General features: G+C 44.6%; 1 protein-coding gene across 2 annotated transcripts in view; it reads right to left on the bottom strand.

The window, feature by feature from the left end:
- ATL2 (atlastin GTPase 2) overlaps positions 1–19,423 on the bottom strand; it is a 653,233-nt gene that overhangs the window by 268,769 nt on the left and 365,041 nt on the right. The gene's annotated exons all lie outside the window — the stretch shown is intronic.

The following is a 19,423-nucleotide window of genomic DNA, read 5'->3' as shown; positions in this document are numbered from 1 at the left end:
ATAGTTGTAAGCATGACAAAAACAATACATTACACATTAGCTGTTAACTTGCATAGCAATCTAGTACATATAAAGTGCAGAGAATATAGCCACACTATTAATAAATCGATTAAGTTGCCTCAGTCTTCGCTTTAACGAACGTCGGCAGAGGAGGAGTTTGCAGTACATTTCAAGCATCTTCGCAGCATAAAAAAACATGCATGTAGGAAACAACCTGAAGCTTTGTTTGCAGTGTCAGTTCTCAACAACATCTCAATGATAGCCATCCAATGACATAAGGGAAAGTTCAGGTTTTGCATGATCTTCAGGATGCTACAAATGCTCGACATTCAGCACTGCTCGTCACTTCTGCATGCTCATCACTCAAACCGTCCAGGTGATTTAACTTGAATAACTACTACTTTACCTGTGTCTGTGAAGACTGTCTACAGTACATCAAAATCACAGGGCCAATTAGGATGTTCTGTAGACTAATGTGGTACAGTGGTTGCAGCCCGAACTCAAATAATATTACCAGAGGGCCTAATGATATTGAAGATGCAATGCTCGAGTGCTAGGCCTTTCTTTACAAATTACCATTTTCAAGTATCTTCGTTCAATTTAGTCAACTAATTAGTTATTGGGTAACCTTAAACTCAAACTATGTACGCTCTTTTGCAATTCAGTTTATTAATTATAGATGAATGTCAGCAAGGCATTCAGAAGGAACACGGTAAATGATTGGTAACCATTGCCTACTTGTGTTGAACAGACTGAACCTCAAAAGAAAAATGAACCCAAGTTTTTTAAAAAAAAGACTGTTAGACATTCATCTACACTTTAGACCTCAGAAATCAAATTCTCTTTGAAAGTGTGATTTTTTGCTTAGTCTTTCTTCAAGTAACTATATTAATATATATATTTATATTTATATAGACAGATATTAGGCTATACAGCATAGCCGTCCTCTGTATAACTACAACCTCAACAATTAATCTTTGATATTCATCCCTTTCTGCGGATAAAGTACCATGCATATGGAAGCAGGCCAAAATTCTTCCACAAAAAATACAAAATAAAAAAAAACTGCCCGACCATAACGATCCCTCCAACTATAGGCCGATCTCTCTCCTTCCGGACCTCTCAAAAGTTCTATAAAAACATGTAAATAAAATCATTTCTAATCACACAAAGCCACAATCTGCTGCACCCTTCTCAATCGGGATTTAGGGCTAATTTTAGCACTGAGACGGACCTACTGAAAGTGACCTAGTACACATCAGAGAAAAATTGGATCAGGGCGGAAGGGCTGTCCTGATACTACTGGACCTGTTGGCAGCATTCGACATGGTCCCGCACGTAAGACTCATTGACAGATTGAGGAATCTGGGAATTGGTGGCACAGTATTGGCCTGGTTGGATTCTTTCCTGCAGGACAGAGCCCAAGAAATATGGCTAACCCCCCTGCTCAGCCCCCTTGCCTGGCATAAAGGTTGGAGTTCCCCAGGGCTCCATTCTCAGTCCAACCTTTTTCAACCTGTACTTGTCCCCCTTGGCATCCGTGGCAGTGGCAAATGGCGCCCAGATTATATCCTATGCGGATGACACAAAATTAATTTTCACCAGCGAAAAAGGAACTGGCTTAGACGGTGCAAACATCAGAGCATGTCTGACAAAGGTATTTCATTGGCTCAAGACGAATCAGCTTAAGTGCAACTCGGATAAATCCAAGATTATGGTCTTTGGACAACCTGTAGTCAGTAGTTGGAACGCATGGTGGCCTGAAGAATACTCACCTCGACACTCGGAACAATCTGTGAGAAACCTTGGTGTTTTCCTGGATAATGCACTTTCCTTGAGGTCTCAGGTCCAAGGTCTGTTTAGCACCTGGTTCGGCATTCTGCGCATGCTAAGAACATTTTTCACTTCTAACACTAGAGACCAGGAAAACTGTGGTCCAGGCATTGGTGATCTCAGGACTGGACTATGCAAATATCGTGTATTAGGGCCTTCCCAGTTGCCTTGTACAGCGCCTGAAAGTAGTACAAAATGCGGCAGCCAAGGCAATTCTCAGACCTAAACCCAGGTCTTGTGTCGCCCCTCCTTAAATCCCTCCACTGGCTATGATTGAAAGACAGGATTAAATTCAAAATACTAGTTGTCTTCTTTAAGGCCCTTCATGGAAAAGGAGCAGGATACCTTAACAAACGAGCTAACTGTTACATTCCAGCACGGTCCCCAAGATCCTCTTCCTCTGACTTTGCCCGTACACCCAAGGTACGCTTGGCCCGTATGGGTGGCCGATAATTTGGTTTCCTGGGGGCCCAGGCTTGGAACAAACTCCCGGCGGCACTCTTCAGGCCATCCCAGACATTTCAGTTTTAAAGAACCACCTAAAAACATGGCTTTTTTTATTTTTATAACGTAGCCGCATTTTTCTTGCACCCCCACCCACACTCTGTCCGCGCCGGGACACTCTTTGTGAGTAACTGTAGCGCTATAACAAATTCAGTTCATTCATTCACGTCAAGAACAGATAATACAGTTCTGATGACTTTTAGAAGCTATTTCTAGCACCAAGCCTACCTTAGATTCCTTACTGTAGCAGATGTGAAGCAGGCGAGAAGGATTTCAAGAGGTAAAATGTTTCTGAAATATGCAGCAACCAGCACTTTAGGTCTTATGCAGTCTCCTACGAAATCTCGACGTGATCAGAGAAGTGCCCCTGAAGCCGTGCCCATTGGGACTGGAGATCCCACTGCAGAGCCCGAATGTGCGACCTGGCATGCTTTTCCAACAATCAGCCTTAAACATCCTCACAGATTCAGGAAAGAGGCTGAAACATCTGGATCATAGCCGAATGTTATAGACTCTCTGTACCAGGGGGAAGGCAAAAATTGCACCATGACCACCAGCATGCCTCTGATGAAGGACAGTCTCTGTGAAAGAGTCAGTATGAGTTTGGCAGCATTGAGGCCAGCCAAGACCAGGGCCACGGTGAGCCTTTTGAATTTGTCCTTCCGGCATAGACAGGGTGAAGGTCTAAAATAGGATGAAGGCCTCCGTCCTTTGGAATCAAAAAGTAGCCAGAGTAACAAAAATAAAAAAATCTTACTTCTGATGTCGGTACGCTCTTTATGGCTTTAACAAGGTGGGCCTTCACTTCCTATTACAAGTATTATTGGTGACGTAGAGCTCTGCCTCACTGCGCCGGATGGCCTTTGAATTCAGCAAGGTGCAGTCACTACAGTCCTTGTAGCCATGTTCTGACACCAGGCATCGCAGGCAAACCTCATTGGGTCTGTCAGACATTTGCTTGCCACATTTTCTACAAGGTTTTAACCCCGAGGTCTGGGAAGGTGACATTTTCCCTTGTACACTTAAGTTTTGAAACAATTTTGAGGCAAGGGTCTCGTTAAGAGACAAAGGGTAACACCATATCAAAGTCTAGAGGCACGAAAAAGAAAAACTGATGTCAGCATGAGTGGTGCCTATATGTGGCTTTCACTAACCTCGTTCAAGAGTAGAACAATGTCAGCACGGAACCGCACAATGCCACCTACGTGAGGGGTGCTGCTTAAAAAAGTTTCTGATCCAGTCTTATGCCTGGAGACTATTCAAAAGATGAGGAATATGCAGGAAAGCCCTCACTCTAGGCAGCCAAAGGTTTGCACTCACTGGAGATAGGCACTTGGTGATGACTTGAGGCCATTTGCAGTGCTTTAAATTGGTAGTGGTGGCCATCCCACATACACTGTGGGTATTTTTGGTGCAGTAGATGTATGGGCAGATGTAAAACATCCTGTAGTAAAGCAAGGTCATCTATATGGCTGATTAATTGCAGGATGTCCAGGAGACAGATTATCCTGAAATTTTGTCAGTTTATAAATGTGTTTACTGTCCTCAAATCCAAGAGAGTATGCCATTTTCCATTTTCTTGCGAAGTATGAAAAATCTGGAGCAGTAAACCTGATTGATGTCTTTGGGCATTGAGTACTATTTCTGTTGCTGCCTCGCTGAGTAGTTTGATAATTTCTAACTGCAGAACCTCTAAATGCAAATGTTCTTTCTTTGGTGGTAGTTTCAAAAGGAATTCTATTGGTAGCCTATACCTTACAATGTTCAGTACCCAGTGGTTGGATGCAGTTTGTTGCCAGGTTTGGAGATAAGCCTGTATTTCCCACCCCTTAAGGAATGCAAGATGGGTGAGAGGGCTATCTGGCAGGTCATTTGAGTCTGGGTTAGACTTGGTCTCTGCTAGACTTGGTCTCTGCTAAAAGACAAGTCCTTGTGCTAATGTTTTCATCCTCTTTCGAGTTTTCCTTACTATGGTGTTGACTGTTTGCTGGTAGTGCCACAGCCTGTAGGAACAAGAACTGCCAGCTGAAAAGCACTTCTCTGATCATAAGGTTGGCATCTATAGAAAGAAACGTTGTTTTTGTTGAACAGTATCAAGTAACCTTGTGGTAAGTTAGGTTAATAAAATCTGTAGAGCACTTAGCTGCCCCAGAAACGGGGCATCCCAATGCTACCCATAGAACATTTATAATCCACCCAGGAGAGAAGAGGATACAAAACTTCCTAATGGGTGGAGAGCCAGGTTTTGAGCTTTTTCCTGAAATCGAGATGGCTCTGGGTATGTGTCAGGTTTATTGCTTGCAGCTAGTCATCCACAGGTTTTCCCCAAACAGGTGTTGTCCATTGAACAGTAGCACCCTGGACTGTACTTTAGGTGGAAAAGATGTGCTTCTGAGCCAATCACTCCTCCTTAATACAGCACCCACTGCAATCTAGCAAAATCCCGAATTAGAAGCATTAATTGATGCATATTAAGTGCTGATGAAGCGTAGTTGCTTTTTCCAACAATGGCCCACAACTCTTCTGGTAGCTCATACATAAAGGGAGTGATGGTGCGCCACAACTAAAAGTTGTATTGTGACAATATCAGCTAGTGGCTGCTATTACAATTAAGCTCTGAAAAAACATCAATCCTCTTCCCTATTGTGTCCAGGCATTTCCCTTCAGGGTCTGTATGCACCACGCATAGGGCAGCTAGATTTTGAGACTGCCTTTGTGCCGCCTCAGATATCACTGAACCTATCTTTACTTGATTCAGCAAGCATTGCTGCACTAATTCTGGGATTTCATTTTTTATATCCAAAATATAAAAGCTGCGCCTGTAGCCAGATCTTATAGGATAATCCTGCCAACCCACCCAAACATTACCTAAAATGGAAAAAATCCTTATTGAACATCTTGACTTGTACGTAAAGTCAAACAAAAATAACTATCATCTGATGGGCTTTACAGCCGGCACACAACTTAACCTTTCAAGGTATGGCTGATCATCATCTAGTTTGTCTTCTCCTCGTTTCCTGGAGTAGTCATCGTCGGTACCCAAGTTATACCTTGCCTTGCAACAGGTAAGAATTTAACAGCTGGCTGGCTATGTATCTGTTCCGATAGTACTGGTAATGGAAGAGGTGTCAAAAGATTTTATTCAGGTGCGACAATTGGTTGAGGAGGTGGAGGAGGCAGATCCGCCAGAGTTGCATGCACTGGGAAAACAAATTGAGGAGGAGCTATTCTGCTGTAAAAATCCAGCATAAGCGGCTTCATGGAATCCAAGAAGTTTGTCGGTACTTGTACCATAAGCACAAGTGGAGGATTTCATCTGTCATAACACAGGGGTTTTCGGTAAGCAAACACTTTCTCTTCAGAATCCCCCACTACCTAAACCACCTCCAAATCATGCACACTGTCTGCTTGTGAAGCAGCTTCAGATCTGCCATATTAGTTTCATCAAAATAGACTGGGTGACCTGTTTCTCCTGCTTTGTCAACAAATTAGTCTTCACTGTGGCGACTGGACCATGGTAACGCCCTCTACACCAGAATCAACAAAAACCTGCTACACAAGCTCCAAACCATCCAGAACACCACAGCCAGGCTTGTACTCTGAACCAGACGACGCAAGCACATGACCCAGCACTTACGAGACATCCACTGGCTCCCCATCGAGAAGAGTGTAACATTCAAGCTTCTCACCCACGCCTACAAATCACTCCTTCCACATACCCAGAAGGAACCTCCGCTCACCTCGCCCTGGCAGAGACCCCTCGCATCTGTAGAAACAGAGCAGGCGGAAGAGCTTTTCCTACGTCACAGCAAAAACCTGGAACGAGCTCCCAGTCAACATCAGACGCTCCCCCACCCTGCACCTCTTCAAGAGGAGCCTCAAGACCTGGCTCCGACTGATCCGAAGCTGTACCCCCACCCCCCCGGCGCGCCCCGAGACCCTCACGGGTGTGTAGCGCTCTTTATAAACCCCTGATTGATTGAAAATGAAGAATTATCCAGTAGCTGAATAGGTGGCTTGGGCATTATTCTGATAGGAGACATTGACAAATAACCGTGGCGCTGTTGCAGAAATTGAAATTTGGTGAAGGGCCAATATGAGTAGTGGCCATTGTTCTCAACAAGGCTGCTGTAGTCTAAGTGGCCGTAGACTTAGTAGGTGACAAGTGATGGTCAACAGTGTGGCAGTAGTTACTGAAGCCCTTCAATTGACTGAGCGGTCTTTGTCAATGGATTCTGGTCATCGACTGTGCTACATCACCAGAGTATACTTCATCTGCAGTGCTGACCTCATCACCAATGGGGGTTTCCATCTTCGGAATATATTGGCTTCCTTGACCTTTACCTGTTGCTTGTTTATGCGGTCTATTGGATAGATCAGGCTCACTAGCGATCTCAACTGTTTGGTAAACATTAAATTGCACAGCGGTGAGGCAAAACTGAATTCTAATATCCACTTAAGTGTTCACAACTGAACCATTGTTTTTCTGTATATACATAATTAACCAGGTTCCCCTTGGAACCATTTGGGTAGTCCTAGTTTCTCTGTGCAATCTTATTTCCCACCACTGTCCTTACTTTCTCACAAATTCTAGAACCTAGTCTGCCACAATTTCAACCTGCTTGAAAAGTATCTCTCATCTGCTATCCATTTGTACCTTTGTGACGTTGCGTCCATTTGGTTCTTCATTTGGTTGAACGAATGCAGTCTTGCAATTTGATTAGGCAAAAGTACTCTAAAAATTTAATTAAAATGAATGAAATTATTAACAACTGCTTAACCATTCAAGCGTCTCCTGCAGGATGAGAATTCTTCACAGAGGTGGAAAAGCCTGGATCTTTTCACTATCCAACAGAGGGAGTCTCTAAATGAGGTGGCAGAGAAAGGTAATCAAAATAAACCTGATGTGATAAACTGAATATGAGCAACAGCAGAGAAAGGAATAGAACTGAATACTACAGAGAAGAAGTTTTGATTGGTTAGGACAGCTTCAATAATTTCTATCAATTACATTTACGCTGCCCAAATTAATTTCAAACAGCATATTGGTCATTTAGCTAAACTATAGGTCTACTCACACAAATGGAGGAACGCTGCTCCATCATCATGCCTTTGATAAAATCCCAAGTGGTGAAACACAGTTAAACAGGACGATTTACTCTAAATGTGCGCCACTGGCCTTAAGCTGCAAACACTTTTGGTGATGGTTCCATTAGGAAGCAGAAGACTGCATACTCTTTATCAGATAGAGTTAGTGTCTCTCTAATGAAGTACTTAGAATTTCAGCAGTTTTCTAGTCCACTTAAAAAAGGTAGAATTAACTACCCTCCCCCTAATTTATCTCAGGTAAAGGCCCAAGATCTATAGCAGCTTCTACACCTACATCACAAAGACTGATGAAAGCAGAAAAGGGAGAAGGATTACCCCACATTCCTATGGAATAAGAAATGTGTTACTTACCTGTAACTGCAGTTATCCAGTATTGGTATCTTTCATAGATTCACATGCCTGAATCATTCCGCGTCGTCGGGATGGGAGTCCCCGGTACATAAATAAAGTAATGTCCCATTAGACATACAGAGTAATAGGCCAAAGGCCTCACATTAGTAACATATCCTGGTCCTTTTGTAATAAGGACCAAACTCTTGAGAGCAACCAATCAGCCGCCACCACCCTCTGGAACCTTCCTGGAAGGAGCTCTAGTCCCTCAGATTTTCGTAAGCACAGTGCTATATAGAGGAACAACTAAGAGCACTAGGTGAGCCCTTCCAAGGGAGGTGGGTGGGTTGCATGTGAATCTATGAAAGATACCAATACTGGATAACTGCAGTTACAGGTAAGTAACGCATTTCTTATCCAGTATTAGGGTATCTTTCATAGATTCACATGCCTGAATCAGAGTAGAAAGCAATGATAAGCACATTTCCTTTTGCATAAAGAACATGAAACACTGGTTAACAAATACATACATATCTATGTATATATAAATGCATACATTACAATATTAAAAAACAAAGCAATAAGTTGCAAGTGTAGCAAAAGGTATAAAAGTGATAAGGAAATGTGCGTGTAAAAATAAGAGAAAGGTTGGTGGGAAGGAAGGAAGGCTCACCTTATCGAAATAGATGGCTCAACACCGCCTGTCCCACTGCAGCATCTTTCGTGAGTTCTGTATCCAAACAGTAATGCTTGGTAAATGCATGCGGCGTCTTCCAATGTGCCGCTCTGCAAATCTCCGTGATGGGCACACCTGCAAACAGTGCCGTAGAAGTAGAGACTGCCCTAGTGGAATGGGCACGAATCCGTGATTGTAAAGGCTGACCAGCCTGCTGGTGACAGAAGACAATAGCAGCAGAGATCCATCTGGAAATGCTTTGCTTTGTGAGAGGGGAACCCTTCCTGGGTAAGCTGTAGGCCACAAAAAGTTGGTTGGATTTGCAGAAAGTCTTTGTTCGGTCAAGGTAGAATTTAAGACCGCGTTTTAAATCCAGGGAATGCAGAGCTCTTTCTGCTGCGGTTTGAGGATTTGGAAAGAAAGTTTAAGACAATAGGCTCATTCAGGTGGAAATCAGATGGTACTTTCGGAATAAATTTTGGATTAGTCTGAAGAATTACCCTGTCATTTTTGAATTGTAGAAAGGGATCTTGTATCGTGAAAGCGTGAAGGTCACTAACTCGCCTTGCGGATGCAAGGGCTAAAAGGAGCTCAGTCTTCCAAGATAAGAACTTGAGGTCAGCTCTGTGTATCGGTTCAAAAGGGTGCTTTATCAGCTGAGCAAGTACTGTGTTTAGTTGCCAAGATGGAGGTGGCGACTTTACAGGAGGGAAAGTCCGAAACAGACCTTTGAGAAACTGTTTTATTAATCTGTTTGACCAGAGAGAAGGCCCAGTACAAGATCTCCTGAAACGGGATATTGCTGCCAGGTGAACTTTGATGGAAGCGTTGGCGAGGCCTTAAGTAGCTAAATGAAGGAGATATGGCAATCTCTCTTCTGGAGAAGACGTGAAAGGATGCACGTTAGCCGACCTGCACCACATACAGAACCTCTTCCATTTAAGGAATAAGTCCTGTTTGTGCTATCGGCTCGAGCACGGGATAGGACAGCCCTGCATTCCGGAGGAATGTTCAAATCTTGAAACTCGAACTCAGGAGCCAGGCCGATAATCTGAGATGCTGGGTCCGGGTGCTGGACTTGTTCCGGATTCATTGTGAGGAGGGATGGAAACAGCAGCAATGGAATTAGTGTTTGCAAGGATAGGAGATGAAGCTCCGTGAACAAATGTTGGCGAGGCCATGCTGGGGCTATTAGAATCAGTGTGCAAGGTTCTGCCTTCATCTTCCTGAGGATCTTGGGGATCAGTGGAATCGGTGGAAAGGCGTAGGCAAATACTCCGAACCATGCAATTGAAAATGCATTCCCCAGAGATCCCTGTTGGGGATGCCAGCTTGTGAAGTGTTGACATTTGGTGTTTTGCCGCGTGGCGAAGAGATCCAACGAGGGTTCAACCCACAGAGAGAAGATGCTGACTAGTGTGTTGGTTTAACTCCCACTCGTGGCAGGTGGTCTGCATTCTGCTCAATGAATCTGCCAACGCATTGTCTTTTCCTGGAACATACTCCGCTTTTAGAGAAACTTTGTTCCGAAGAGACCAGTTCCAGATTTTTTTGCGATTCTTGAGAGAGAGAGAGAGCGCGAATGAGTTCCCCCCCTGCTTGTTCAGGTAGTGCATTGTCCGTTCGGACAAGCACTTGAGCACCATTTATTCTGGGAAGGAATGCCAGGAGGGCTAGGTAGACCGCCCGAGTTCTAGGAGGTTTATGTGTAGTCTCCGCTCGGGAGGCGACCACTTCCTGCTGATCCGCAGTTCCTGCAGGAAGGCTCCCAAACCTTCTAGAGATGCATCCATGGTTATGACCTGAGGAGATGCTTGAGTCAGGAAGGATAGGCCTCGAGACAGATTGTGTGGCTAAATCCACCAGTTGAGAGCAGCGACCATCTGAGGAGTCACCTGTATGGTGTTGAAGGGTCCACTGACTTGAATCCATTGTGTGGAGAGAGCCTCTTGAAGAGGACGCATACGGAGACGACAGTATGGAACCAGGAGGATACAGGAAGACACTCCGAGGAGCGATTTGAAGAGGCGCACTGAAAGAGACTTTCTTGTGGGCACGCGTTCTGCCAATCGTAGGAGTCTTTGTTGCCGCTCCTGCGATGGATAAGCTTTTTTCAGAACCGTATCTAGGACAGCTCCCAGAAATGTTATCCGCTGAGAAGGCTGTAAAACTGACTTGTCCGGATTGAGGGTAAGACCCAATCTTCTGAAAAGCCGTAGACAGGCTTTGGAAGACCTTCTCGTGCTGTCGAGAGAGGGTGCTTTGACGAGCCAGTCGTAGAGATATGGGAAGAGTTGGTGATGCTGTTCCCTGAGAAATGCAGCCACTGGTGAAAGGCAATTGGTGAAGATGCGTGGGGCTGACTTGAGCCCGAAAGGCATGACCCGGAATTGGGAATGTCTGCCCGCTACAGCGAACCTCAAACTTTGTGCCTTCTGTGGATCGGAATATGAAAGTAGGCATCCTGGAGGTCCAAGGATGCCATGTAGTCGTTCGCATTGAGAAGTTGTAGGATTTCCTGGATAGTGACTATGCAAAATGATTGTTTCTTCAAGTATTTGTTGAGGCTGCTCAAATCTAGGATCGGTCTCCATTTCTTTTCCTTTTTTCGCACCAAGAAGAACCGGAGTAAAAACCTTGTCCTGTTTGATTGACAGGTACCCATTCTATAGCACCCTTTCGGAGCATCGCTGATATTTCCATAAATAAGAGGTGCAGATGCTTGTGATTCATAGGTTGAGGGGGTGTTGGCAGTGGGGTTTGGACGAATTCCAGGGAATGTCCGAACTGCACCAGTTGAAGAACCCAACGATCCGTCGTGATTTGACTCCAATTGTGAAGATAATGGGAAATTTTTTCTCCCACTCTGGAAGGAGAAAAAGAAACAGACTGGCGGTTGAGAGAAGTCATTGACGTCGCGCGGAATCCTTCTGCCGTCCGGCTTTTCTGCGAAAAGAAGACTTGTTGTATGCAGTCTGCGGTTGCTGCCTTAGCTGAAACTGCGTCCGGTATTGGTTAGAGGAGGAATATGAAGATCTATATGGTTGGTAGCCTCCTCTAGTAGAGTACTGTCCTCTACCTCTTGAGCCACGAAAATTGGTGTTCTTATATTGAAGAGTACCCAGGGCTATGGCCTTATCTGTGTCTTTAATACCTTGGAGGGCCTCATCAATATGGGTACCAAAAAGGAGTTGTCCGTCATAAGGCATATCAAGGATTTTGGTTTGAATTTCAGGTCGGAAAGATGTTGCCTTAAGCCATCCCTGGCGCCGCAGAACTGCCGCCCCAGCCAGTTGGCGGAAACCAGTTGATGCGATGTCCGTAGCACAGTATGATTTCAGAGGCCGACCTTTAGCCTTCCAGAAGTAGCTTTTTTGCTTCGTCCTTAGAGTCTTGCGGCAAGGACTCCAAATATGGTGCAATATCTGACCACATTTGTCTGTTGTAGCGTCCTAATAGAGCCAGTGAGTTGGACGCTCGTACTGTAAGCGCTGACAGAGGAAAACAGTTTCCCGATATTGTCTAAGCGCCTGCCCTCTTCATCCGGAGGAGCTGAAAGTGGGACAGAAGTGTTTTTTGACCTGCGTTGCGCTGCCTGAGTAATGACTGAATCAGGTTTTGGATGCCCAATGAGACAGGCTGGAGAGTCATCTGGAGCCCTGTATTTCTTGTCCAATCGTGGCAGAACTGGAGGAACTGTAGAGGGATTTTGCATAATCTTGATGCCTTGATCCCAAATGTAGTCTATGATGGGCATAAACCTGACAGACTTTTTAAAAGGTTCCTTGAAATTGTAAAGGAAACAGTCTTGTTGATGAGACGGCATTGGTAGTTTGAATCGTTGGGCGGCTCTCTTCAGGAGATTATGAAAACCTCCTATATCCTCCGGAGGAGAGTCTGCCGGAGGAGGTAAAGGCGATGCGGGAAGAGGGATAACGTAGTCTTCCCATTCGTCATGTTGAGACTGCGCATCTTGAAGCTCCCCCTCTTCTTGTCTGTCATCCTCATCGTCCGTGGATGGAAGGGGTGGCACCAGCACCTCAATAGCAATAGGAGGTGGTGGAGGAGGTGGGACGTGCACTCTGTGGCGGTGAAAATGCTGGAGCAGGAGACGGCACAGAGGTAGGAAACCTCTTTTTGTAGTCAGAGATCATAAATTGTAGGTCAGAGACCAAGGCTGAAGGTAGACAAACCATCTGCGGTTGTCGCTGATGAGTGTCCTCATGACAATAGTCCTGCTCATCCATGTTCTGATCATCGTAATCAGAATCTTCCTGATACTTAACATTAAGTTCGGAGGGACTTCTTGCAGCCCTAAACATGCTGTCATCCTCCTCCTCATCCAACAGGTGCGAGGGTGGCAAAGGCTGAACCCTACTGGGTGACGTAAAAGAAGGCAACAGCCTCCGTTTAGTAATTTTGTGATGAAAATATGCACTTTTAAGTCCTGATGTAGGTGTCGTCGACGAGGCAGTCGTCAACGATTGTAACAGACGCTGCTGTCGACGAAGGACTTTGTTGTCGACGCGGTCATCGACGGGATAGGTGTCGACGGTATAACCATCGTTGATGAAGATTGACTCGTCGTCAAGCGAGTCATCAATGCTGCTGTCGACGCAGTCGTCGATTACTTGATAGTCAACGTCAAAGGGATACGTGCCGTCGACAAAGACGTCGTCGACGAAAGAAACGCCGACGAGACTGACAAGGTTGAACTAGTCGTCGTCGACGAAGTCACTCCAATGGCAATCTGTGGAGATTTCACCGTCATCAATGCCATTGTCGACGAGGTGGTCGTCGACTGGGCTGAGGAAGGCTCTTGAAAGTGTGCTTCACCCTCGGCGGTAGAGTTAGAGGGTCTGGAGCTGGCTTCTTTGACCCAGGCAAATCTTTAAGCTTTGGCGCCTCTGAAGACTGTTTTTGCATCTTCTTTTGAGGTTGCTGCATAAAAGGACCAGGAGAAACTTCTCTGGGCCTTTTCTGAGGAGTTTTGGAACAAGATTTCGATGAAGTTTCACTCCCCTCAGAGGACAAGGGGTCTTCTTTGTCCTTAAGTCTCTGCAGCCAAGTCAAAAGCCTTCCCTCACGGTCTTTTAAAGTTTTCGTAGAAAAAGTCCGACATACCTTACAGTCCTTGGGAGAATGATCTGGATAGAGACAGTAAAGGCAGTCCTTGTGTTGGTCATCGACGTGCAATCTCTTCTTTTTGCAAGTCTCACAGGGCCTAAAAAGGTCTTTTTTAGGGGTATCCGACATGAAGACAGTAAAGACTCCACTCAGATAGAGAACTCTCCGAAGAAAATACCTTACATCCAAAGATTTTGAAAGAACCTGAGCAGAGCTCAGAGGAGACTCCCTTAGCACGACGTGCGGTAGAAAATCTGAGGGACTAGAGTTCCTTCCAGGAAGGTTCCAGAGGGTGGTGGCGGCTGATTGGTTGCTCTCTAGAGTTTGGTCCTTATTACAAAAGGACCAGGATATGTTACTAATGTGAGGCCTTTGGCCTATTACTCTGTATGTCTAATGGGACATTACTTTATTTATGTACCGGGGACTCCCATCCCGGCGACGGGGAATGATTCAGGCATGTGAATCTATGAAAGATACCCTAATACTGAGTAATCCCACTAGCCTGCAGATGCAGAAAAACAGGTTGTCCACTGTATATGGATGCAGAATGATGGGAGCCAGCCCTTATTTTTATTGGGATGAGAAATGCAGATACAAGTCACTTATCAGTCCATTGCAGATAGCAAACCTCAAAAACCTTGCCATGCAGATGACATCAGAACTACAGGGAAAGCACTGGATCGGTCATTACATAATTAGAAATGGATGCCTATGAGGGTTTGAGGTAAGCCTAGAGGAAGCAATAGGATGGGCCCTTGTGTGAACCGCTTTCATCTTGAACTGGTTTAGTTTCCTACCTGTAGATGTAACAAAGCTGACCTGTTCAGCTAAAGCTTAAATTGTTATTTTATGTGTTCTAGTCAGAAATTCTTGAAGATTTCACAAAGCAAAGGCACTTAAATGGAACAACTTCTTCCCCCTGGTAACATTACCATTCTAGGATTCAGTTTCTGGTTGTCCTGTGGAGAATGAAATGACATAGCCAAACAGGTATGCACCACCAATGGGAGTGCACAACGCTGCATCATTAGCAATGTTAATGTCTCGACTGGAGCCCCAAATTGTGTCTTTGGAGTAGAACATCACCATACAAGGGTAAACATAAGATGGAATATTCTACTCCTCTTCATAAAATAAGTAACTTAGTTGCGAAACAATGATTTTAAACTCTCTTGGAGTGGAATACATTTATTTTTAAGAGGAGAAAAAAAAGGGATGCTAAAGCTTTCAAGCATGCTCAGTTAATGCTGAATCCACCTATGACCATAGGGACTGCTTGTGAGTGATTCCGTGTTTCCAAGAGAACTCCAGGTGTTGCAAGAGTGGATTTCTGGAAGGCACAAGGAAGGCCCAATATAAGGAGGGGAGTCACCTTCTTGGTCGCTACTCAGGAAAAATAAAGATTGATAAAATATGCAAATGTAAGCAAGCAAAAATGAGAAAGAAACCTGGAGCCCACCTGGAAAGTTTTCAACAAATTGGGCACTCCACTCTAATGTAAAAGTCAGGAAAACAAACTGCTCGGACACCACTATATTTCTAGTAAATAAATGTGGAAACAGACTAAACAAGGGAAGGCAATGAGGAGTCTGTTATGATTAATTGAACACACCCTTCCAAATGTGAAGACATATCGTTCATCAAAAATCAAGACATTTGGGTTCTAATCTTCCTCACAAGAGCACTAAGCCATTGTTCAAGGGTACATAGAATAAGTTAAATGAATTACATTTATCTTGTAAATAGAGAATGCTCATGACTACTAAGTACATAGTACGGATTACTGGTAAACATCCGGTAAAGACACATATGGACAGGCAATACAGTAATGGTAACCATATCAAGATGGGTGCCTCAAACTCAATTTTATATTTCTTTTTAAGCTAGTTTTGTTTTTTGCAGTAGTCTCCCATAGCCAATTTTGGCACTGTTGAAATACGACATTGTGAGGACTGTGGTGCTCCTTTCATTAACTGGTGAAGAAAAGGGGCTAACTCTCAGCCATGTTATGTTTGAGCTAACACTGCACTGATGGATTGGTACTACACCCCTTGAGAGACACTGGCTCAACGTTCTTGATGAAGGCAATTGGTCAAAGGACTATAAACCATCATGGCGATTTGCCTCTAAGAAATAATTACCCAACTCAATGTTTTCAGATTCTGGTGACTGGTGTCCCAAAGCAGGAGACATCACTCGGATATCTTCAGTTTCTTATCCAGATTTTAAAGTCACTTGCTACCAGTCAAGTCCAGATCTTGATGAAAAAGTAAAGACTTGAGCCCTTCTTAATATTTGGAAAAAAATATAACTCAGAAGCAGGTGTGACACAGATACAATACCTTAAAAATGTTCATTAATGGGCTGTTCCATTGGATGAGCTTTGAAGTCCGGCCAGCCGCTGCAGGTCATTACCATCAGGAGCAAGGAGGAAGATGAGAGTACAAACCTGTGCTGAGAAACTTTGGCAACTGTAGCTTTGGCATTTTATGGTTCTAATCTGTTTTTATTCAATTTATCCAGTAACATATACAGTCATCTACATCCAGCGGCTGGTGAGGCACAACAATGGGGGAATCAAGGCGAATGAGACAGGAGGGAAAGGAATGGAGCAGGCAGGGTGAGATAGAGGGCGGAGTTCATGGGATGTAATCCAATAAAGGGGAGTAGTCCACACCACTATGGTCACTCCATCATAGAGTGCTCAAAGCCATAGGGTTGGATCGTATGGATGTTGGTTCCACTGCGGTTAGACTGAACTGTGTTGGGTCATGTTTTCACCTCTTGTAGGTCGGAGCACTCGAAGGTAGTTCAGACAAAAGTCTTGTGCTAAAAATCCAATTTTGTCAAATTTTTGTAGTTTGTTCTCTATTGAGGCATCAAGTTTTTTCATTACTATGAGGTCCCACAGTTTATGGAGCCAGTCGGCATGGTCTGATGATGCGTCTGCGCTCCATTTGGATGTAATTGCATTTATATAGCGCCTACTACCCACGATGAGGTATCAAAATGCTGTTTCGGCGAGTAGCACGCTACTCCAGAACTCAAAAGGATTAGTGTTGAATTAGTATATTAAAATATGAAAGTGATTTGAGTGGTGGATATGTTAGTCCGGTATTTGGATTCAGAAGGGTAGTGGCGGAATAGAAGAGGGAAAAAGGTTTGCATTTATATAACGCTTGTTACACCTGATGGGGTATTGAAGCGCTCTTTTTGGCAAGTAGCACGCTACTCCAGAACCGGAGCTCCATTGCTCGGAGCTCCATTGCTATTGCCTTTTACTTGTTGGGAGTGCAGTGGATAGGTCAGTGCGTTTGGGAGCCCCAGCAGTATATGGCAGGGGAGATTGGGGATCTTTTCAAAGATCTCACGGATGTCTTTCAATAGTGCTTCCCAGTATGCTTTGGTTTTGGGACAGCACCAGAGGAGGTGGGTCAGTGTGCCTGCGTGACCACTGTTGAGCCAGCAGCCATCCTTGCTCTTGGGCTTCCATTACATCTTCCTAGCTGCAGTGTGACATGTTAAGCATAGCTTCTCTCCCTGCAGCACTAAAGTAGGTGATGTTGGTCCTGTGGGGTATAGGAATGTGCCAGCTCGCATTCTGATCTCCTCTGGGAGGGGATTCACTGGAGTCTGCAGTTTTGTACAGGGATGTATACATTTCCAAGAGTAAGCCCTGGTCATATTTTGTGGTGCTCTGTAACTTCTCAAATTTCGTGAGTTACCTGCTGGCATGTGAGCAGGTTGTGGCTTGAGTGACCTAATGCTTGGTGGCCGTGGAGCACCAGGGTTCACAGACCGATTCCATAGCTAGAGTGAATTTGATAAAAGTACATTATATCGGTGTGGTCGAAGAGGTTTGCATTTTCTTTTGCAGTTGGTCTCTTGCCAGGAGTGGAATTCATTGCTCTGCCATGGTGAGTGGGAAAGCTGGGTTGCAGATGATGGGTGTGAGAGCAGAGGTGCATGTGGACAGGCTCTTGGCAAGCATGACCCTATTACAGTCTTCCGCCGCCACCCATGTAACTGTTGAGATTGGGGGTGGTACAGTATTTTTTGTGGAACAAGGGGATTTTTCAGATGCGGATCCCAGATATGGATAGATCAATAAAACATCAGTGAAGAATCCACAGGCAGATAATGTATCCAACAGAAAAAGCGTTACCAATGGATAAAGCTGCCTGTGGATTCCATACCTTATGAATTGAATCACCAAGCAGTACCGCTCCTGGCGAAGGGTGCCTGCCTATACCAAAAAACCCTGCAGCACATAACGTGCAAAACGGATGTCCCTCTTCACCTCCGAAGCTAAGCAATAGTGCTTTTCAAAAGTGCGGAGGCAGACCCAAGTTGCCACCTAGCAGATGTCTTCAACAGGGACACCTCTAGCTAAAGCCAAAGGAGACTACTTAGCTCTGGTAGAATGAGATCAAACACATTCAGGAGGCTCCTTCTTGCCCAAGGCTTAGCAGATCTTAAAACAGAGGATGATCCACCTGGACAGCATTCTCTTGTTGGCTGCCTTGCCCTTCATCTAACCCACATATCCAATGAAGAGTTGGTCGTCCAACCTGAAGTCCTTGGTTCTGTCCAGGCAGAAGCGGACTGCCTTAGGCAGGAAAGGAGCTCTGGTCCTAAGAACCATCTTATCTGCATCAAATTAGGTAAATGGAGGCTTAGAGCTAAGCGCTTGCAACTCATGTTATGAGCACCAATATATGCCTAGGTAGCTGCACGATCGTTTACCTACATTTGTCCTACCTTGCTCTACATAACAGTTCTGGCACTGACCTTTTACCTAGTTATGTGCAGAATAAATGTTGTATTGTTTTCTTTGAAAACTAGCCTCATTTGTTTTGCATGAGGAGTCTTAGTATCATATCTTAATCCCCTGCCTAGGACAAGTCCAGCAGGATTACCATCTTCTGTATAATAACTGTACAAAAGTCACCGCTATCGTCATCCTTGAACGACAGACCCACTGTATCATTACACATCTAGGTAGAACCCCTGTGGGTACCTTTCAAGTATAAAGAACCATATCTTCACCTGGCAACCAGAGGAGAAGCAGACACGAGACGCTGCAGTCTCTGCACACAAACTCCAGCACGCAGTGGTCTGACATATCTTGCGGGGTGTCCGACTCTAGACCAAGACGGGGTCCTTCGTTCTCTCCCATCAGGTAATGGGTTGGCTCTTTCCTAGGGGATTCATGGCTTTACACCTACATACATGCTAGGTACACTTGGGTACATTTAGATAGGGCTTGCATCATAGGAGTATGCTCGATTACTGCCATGTATCGATATGCCTGCATATATTTAGTGTTTTAGCACCATGGTAGAATTCTACCTTTTATTTACTCTGTTGGTGCTTGTAATCTTAAATATCTGTTTCTGTCTAATGGTTGTCACACCAAACAGGTTTATACTAGAATGACGCTGGTTCAATACATGCTCATTGAAAACGTCCCCATCGTTTATTTTGTGCATCTCTCAGAGACTAAGTGAGCACGTTTGACTGAGCAAAAAGTGCTGCACAGTTTCCACAGTCCCTCAAGGATCAAGGTTTGTCATGTTCGATAGCTGCATGAAACTATTCACTCCTTGGTAAGGTTAGGGGGCTTATGATGACACTGAGCTAGCTGGTCTAAAGACCAACATATCTTTCGGGGGCGTCTGGAATCAGTCTGGACACCAATCCCTTAGTATACGTTATCTAAACACGCAGATCCTATGCGTTATTAGGAACTACACGACACTCACCCTCCTAGCGGAAGTGATTGCAACCAAAAATATAGTTTTAAGTGCTAGGAACCTTAAGGGACAACTATGTATTGGT

The sequence above is a fragment of the Triturus cristatus genome, chromosome 6, assembly GCF_964204655.1.
Source record: "Triturus cristatus chromosome 6, aTriCri1.1, whole genome shotgun sequence".
In the NCBI taxonomy this organism is placed as follows: Eukaryota; Metazoa; Chordata; class Amphibia; order Caudata; family Salamandridae; genus Triturus; species Triturus cristatus.
The sequence above is the reverse complement of the archived record's forward strand: the minus strand, read 5'-3'. Positions and strand labels throughout refer to the sequence as shown.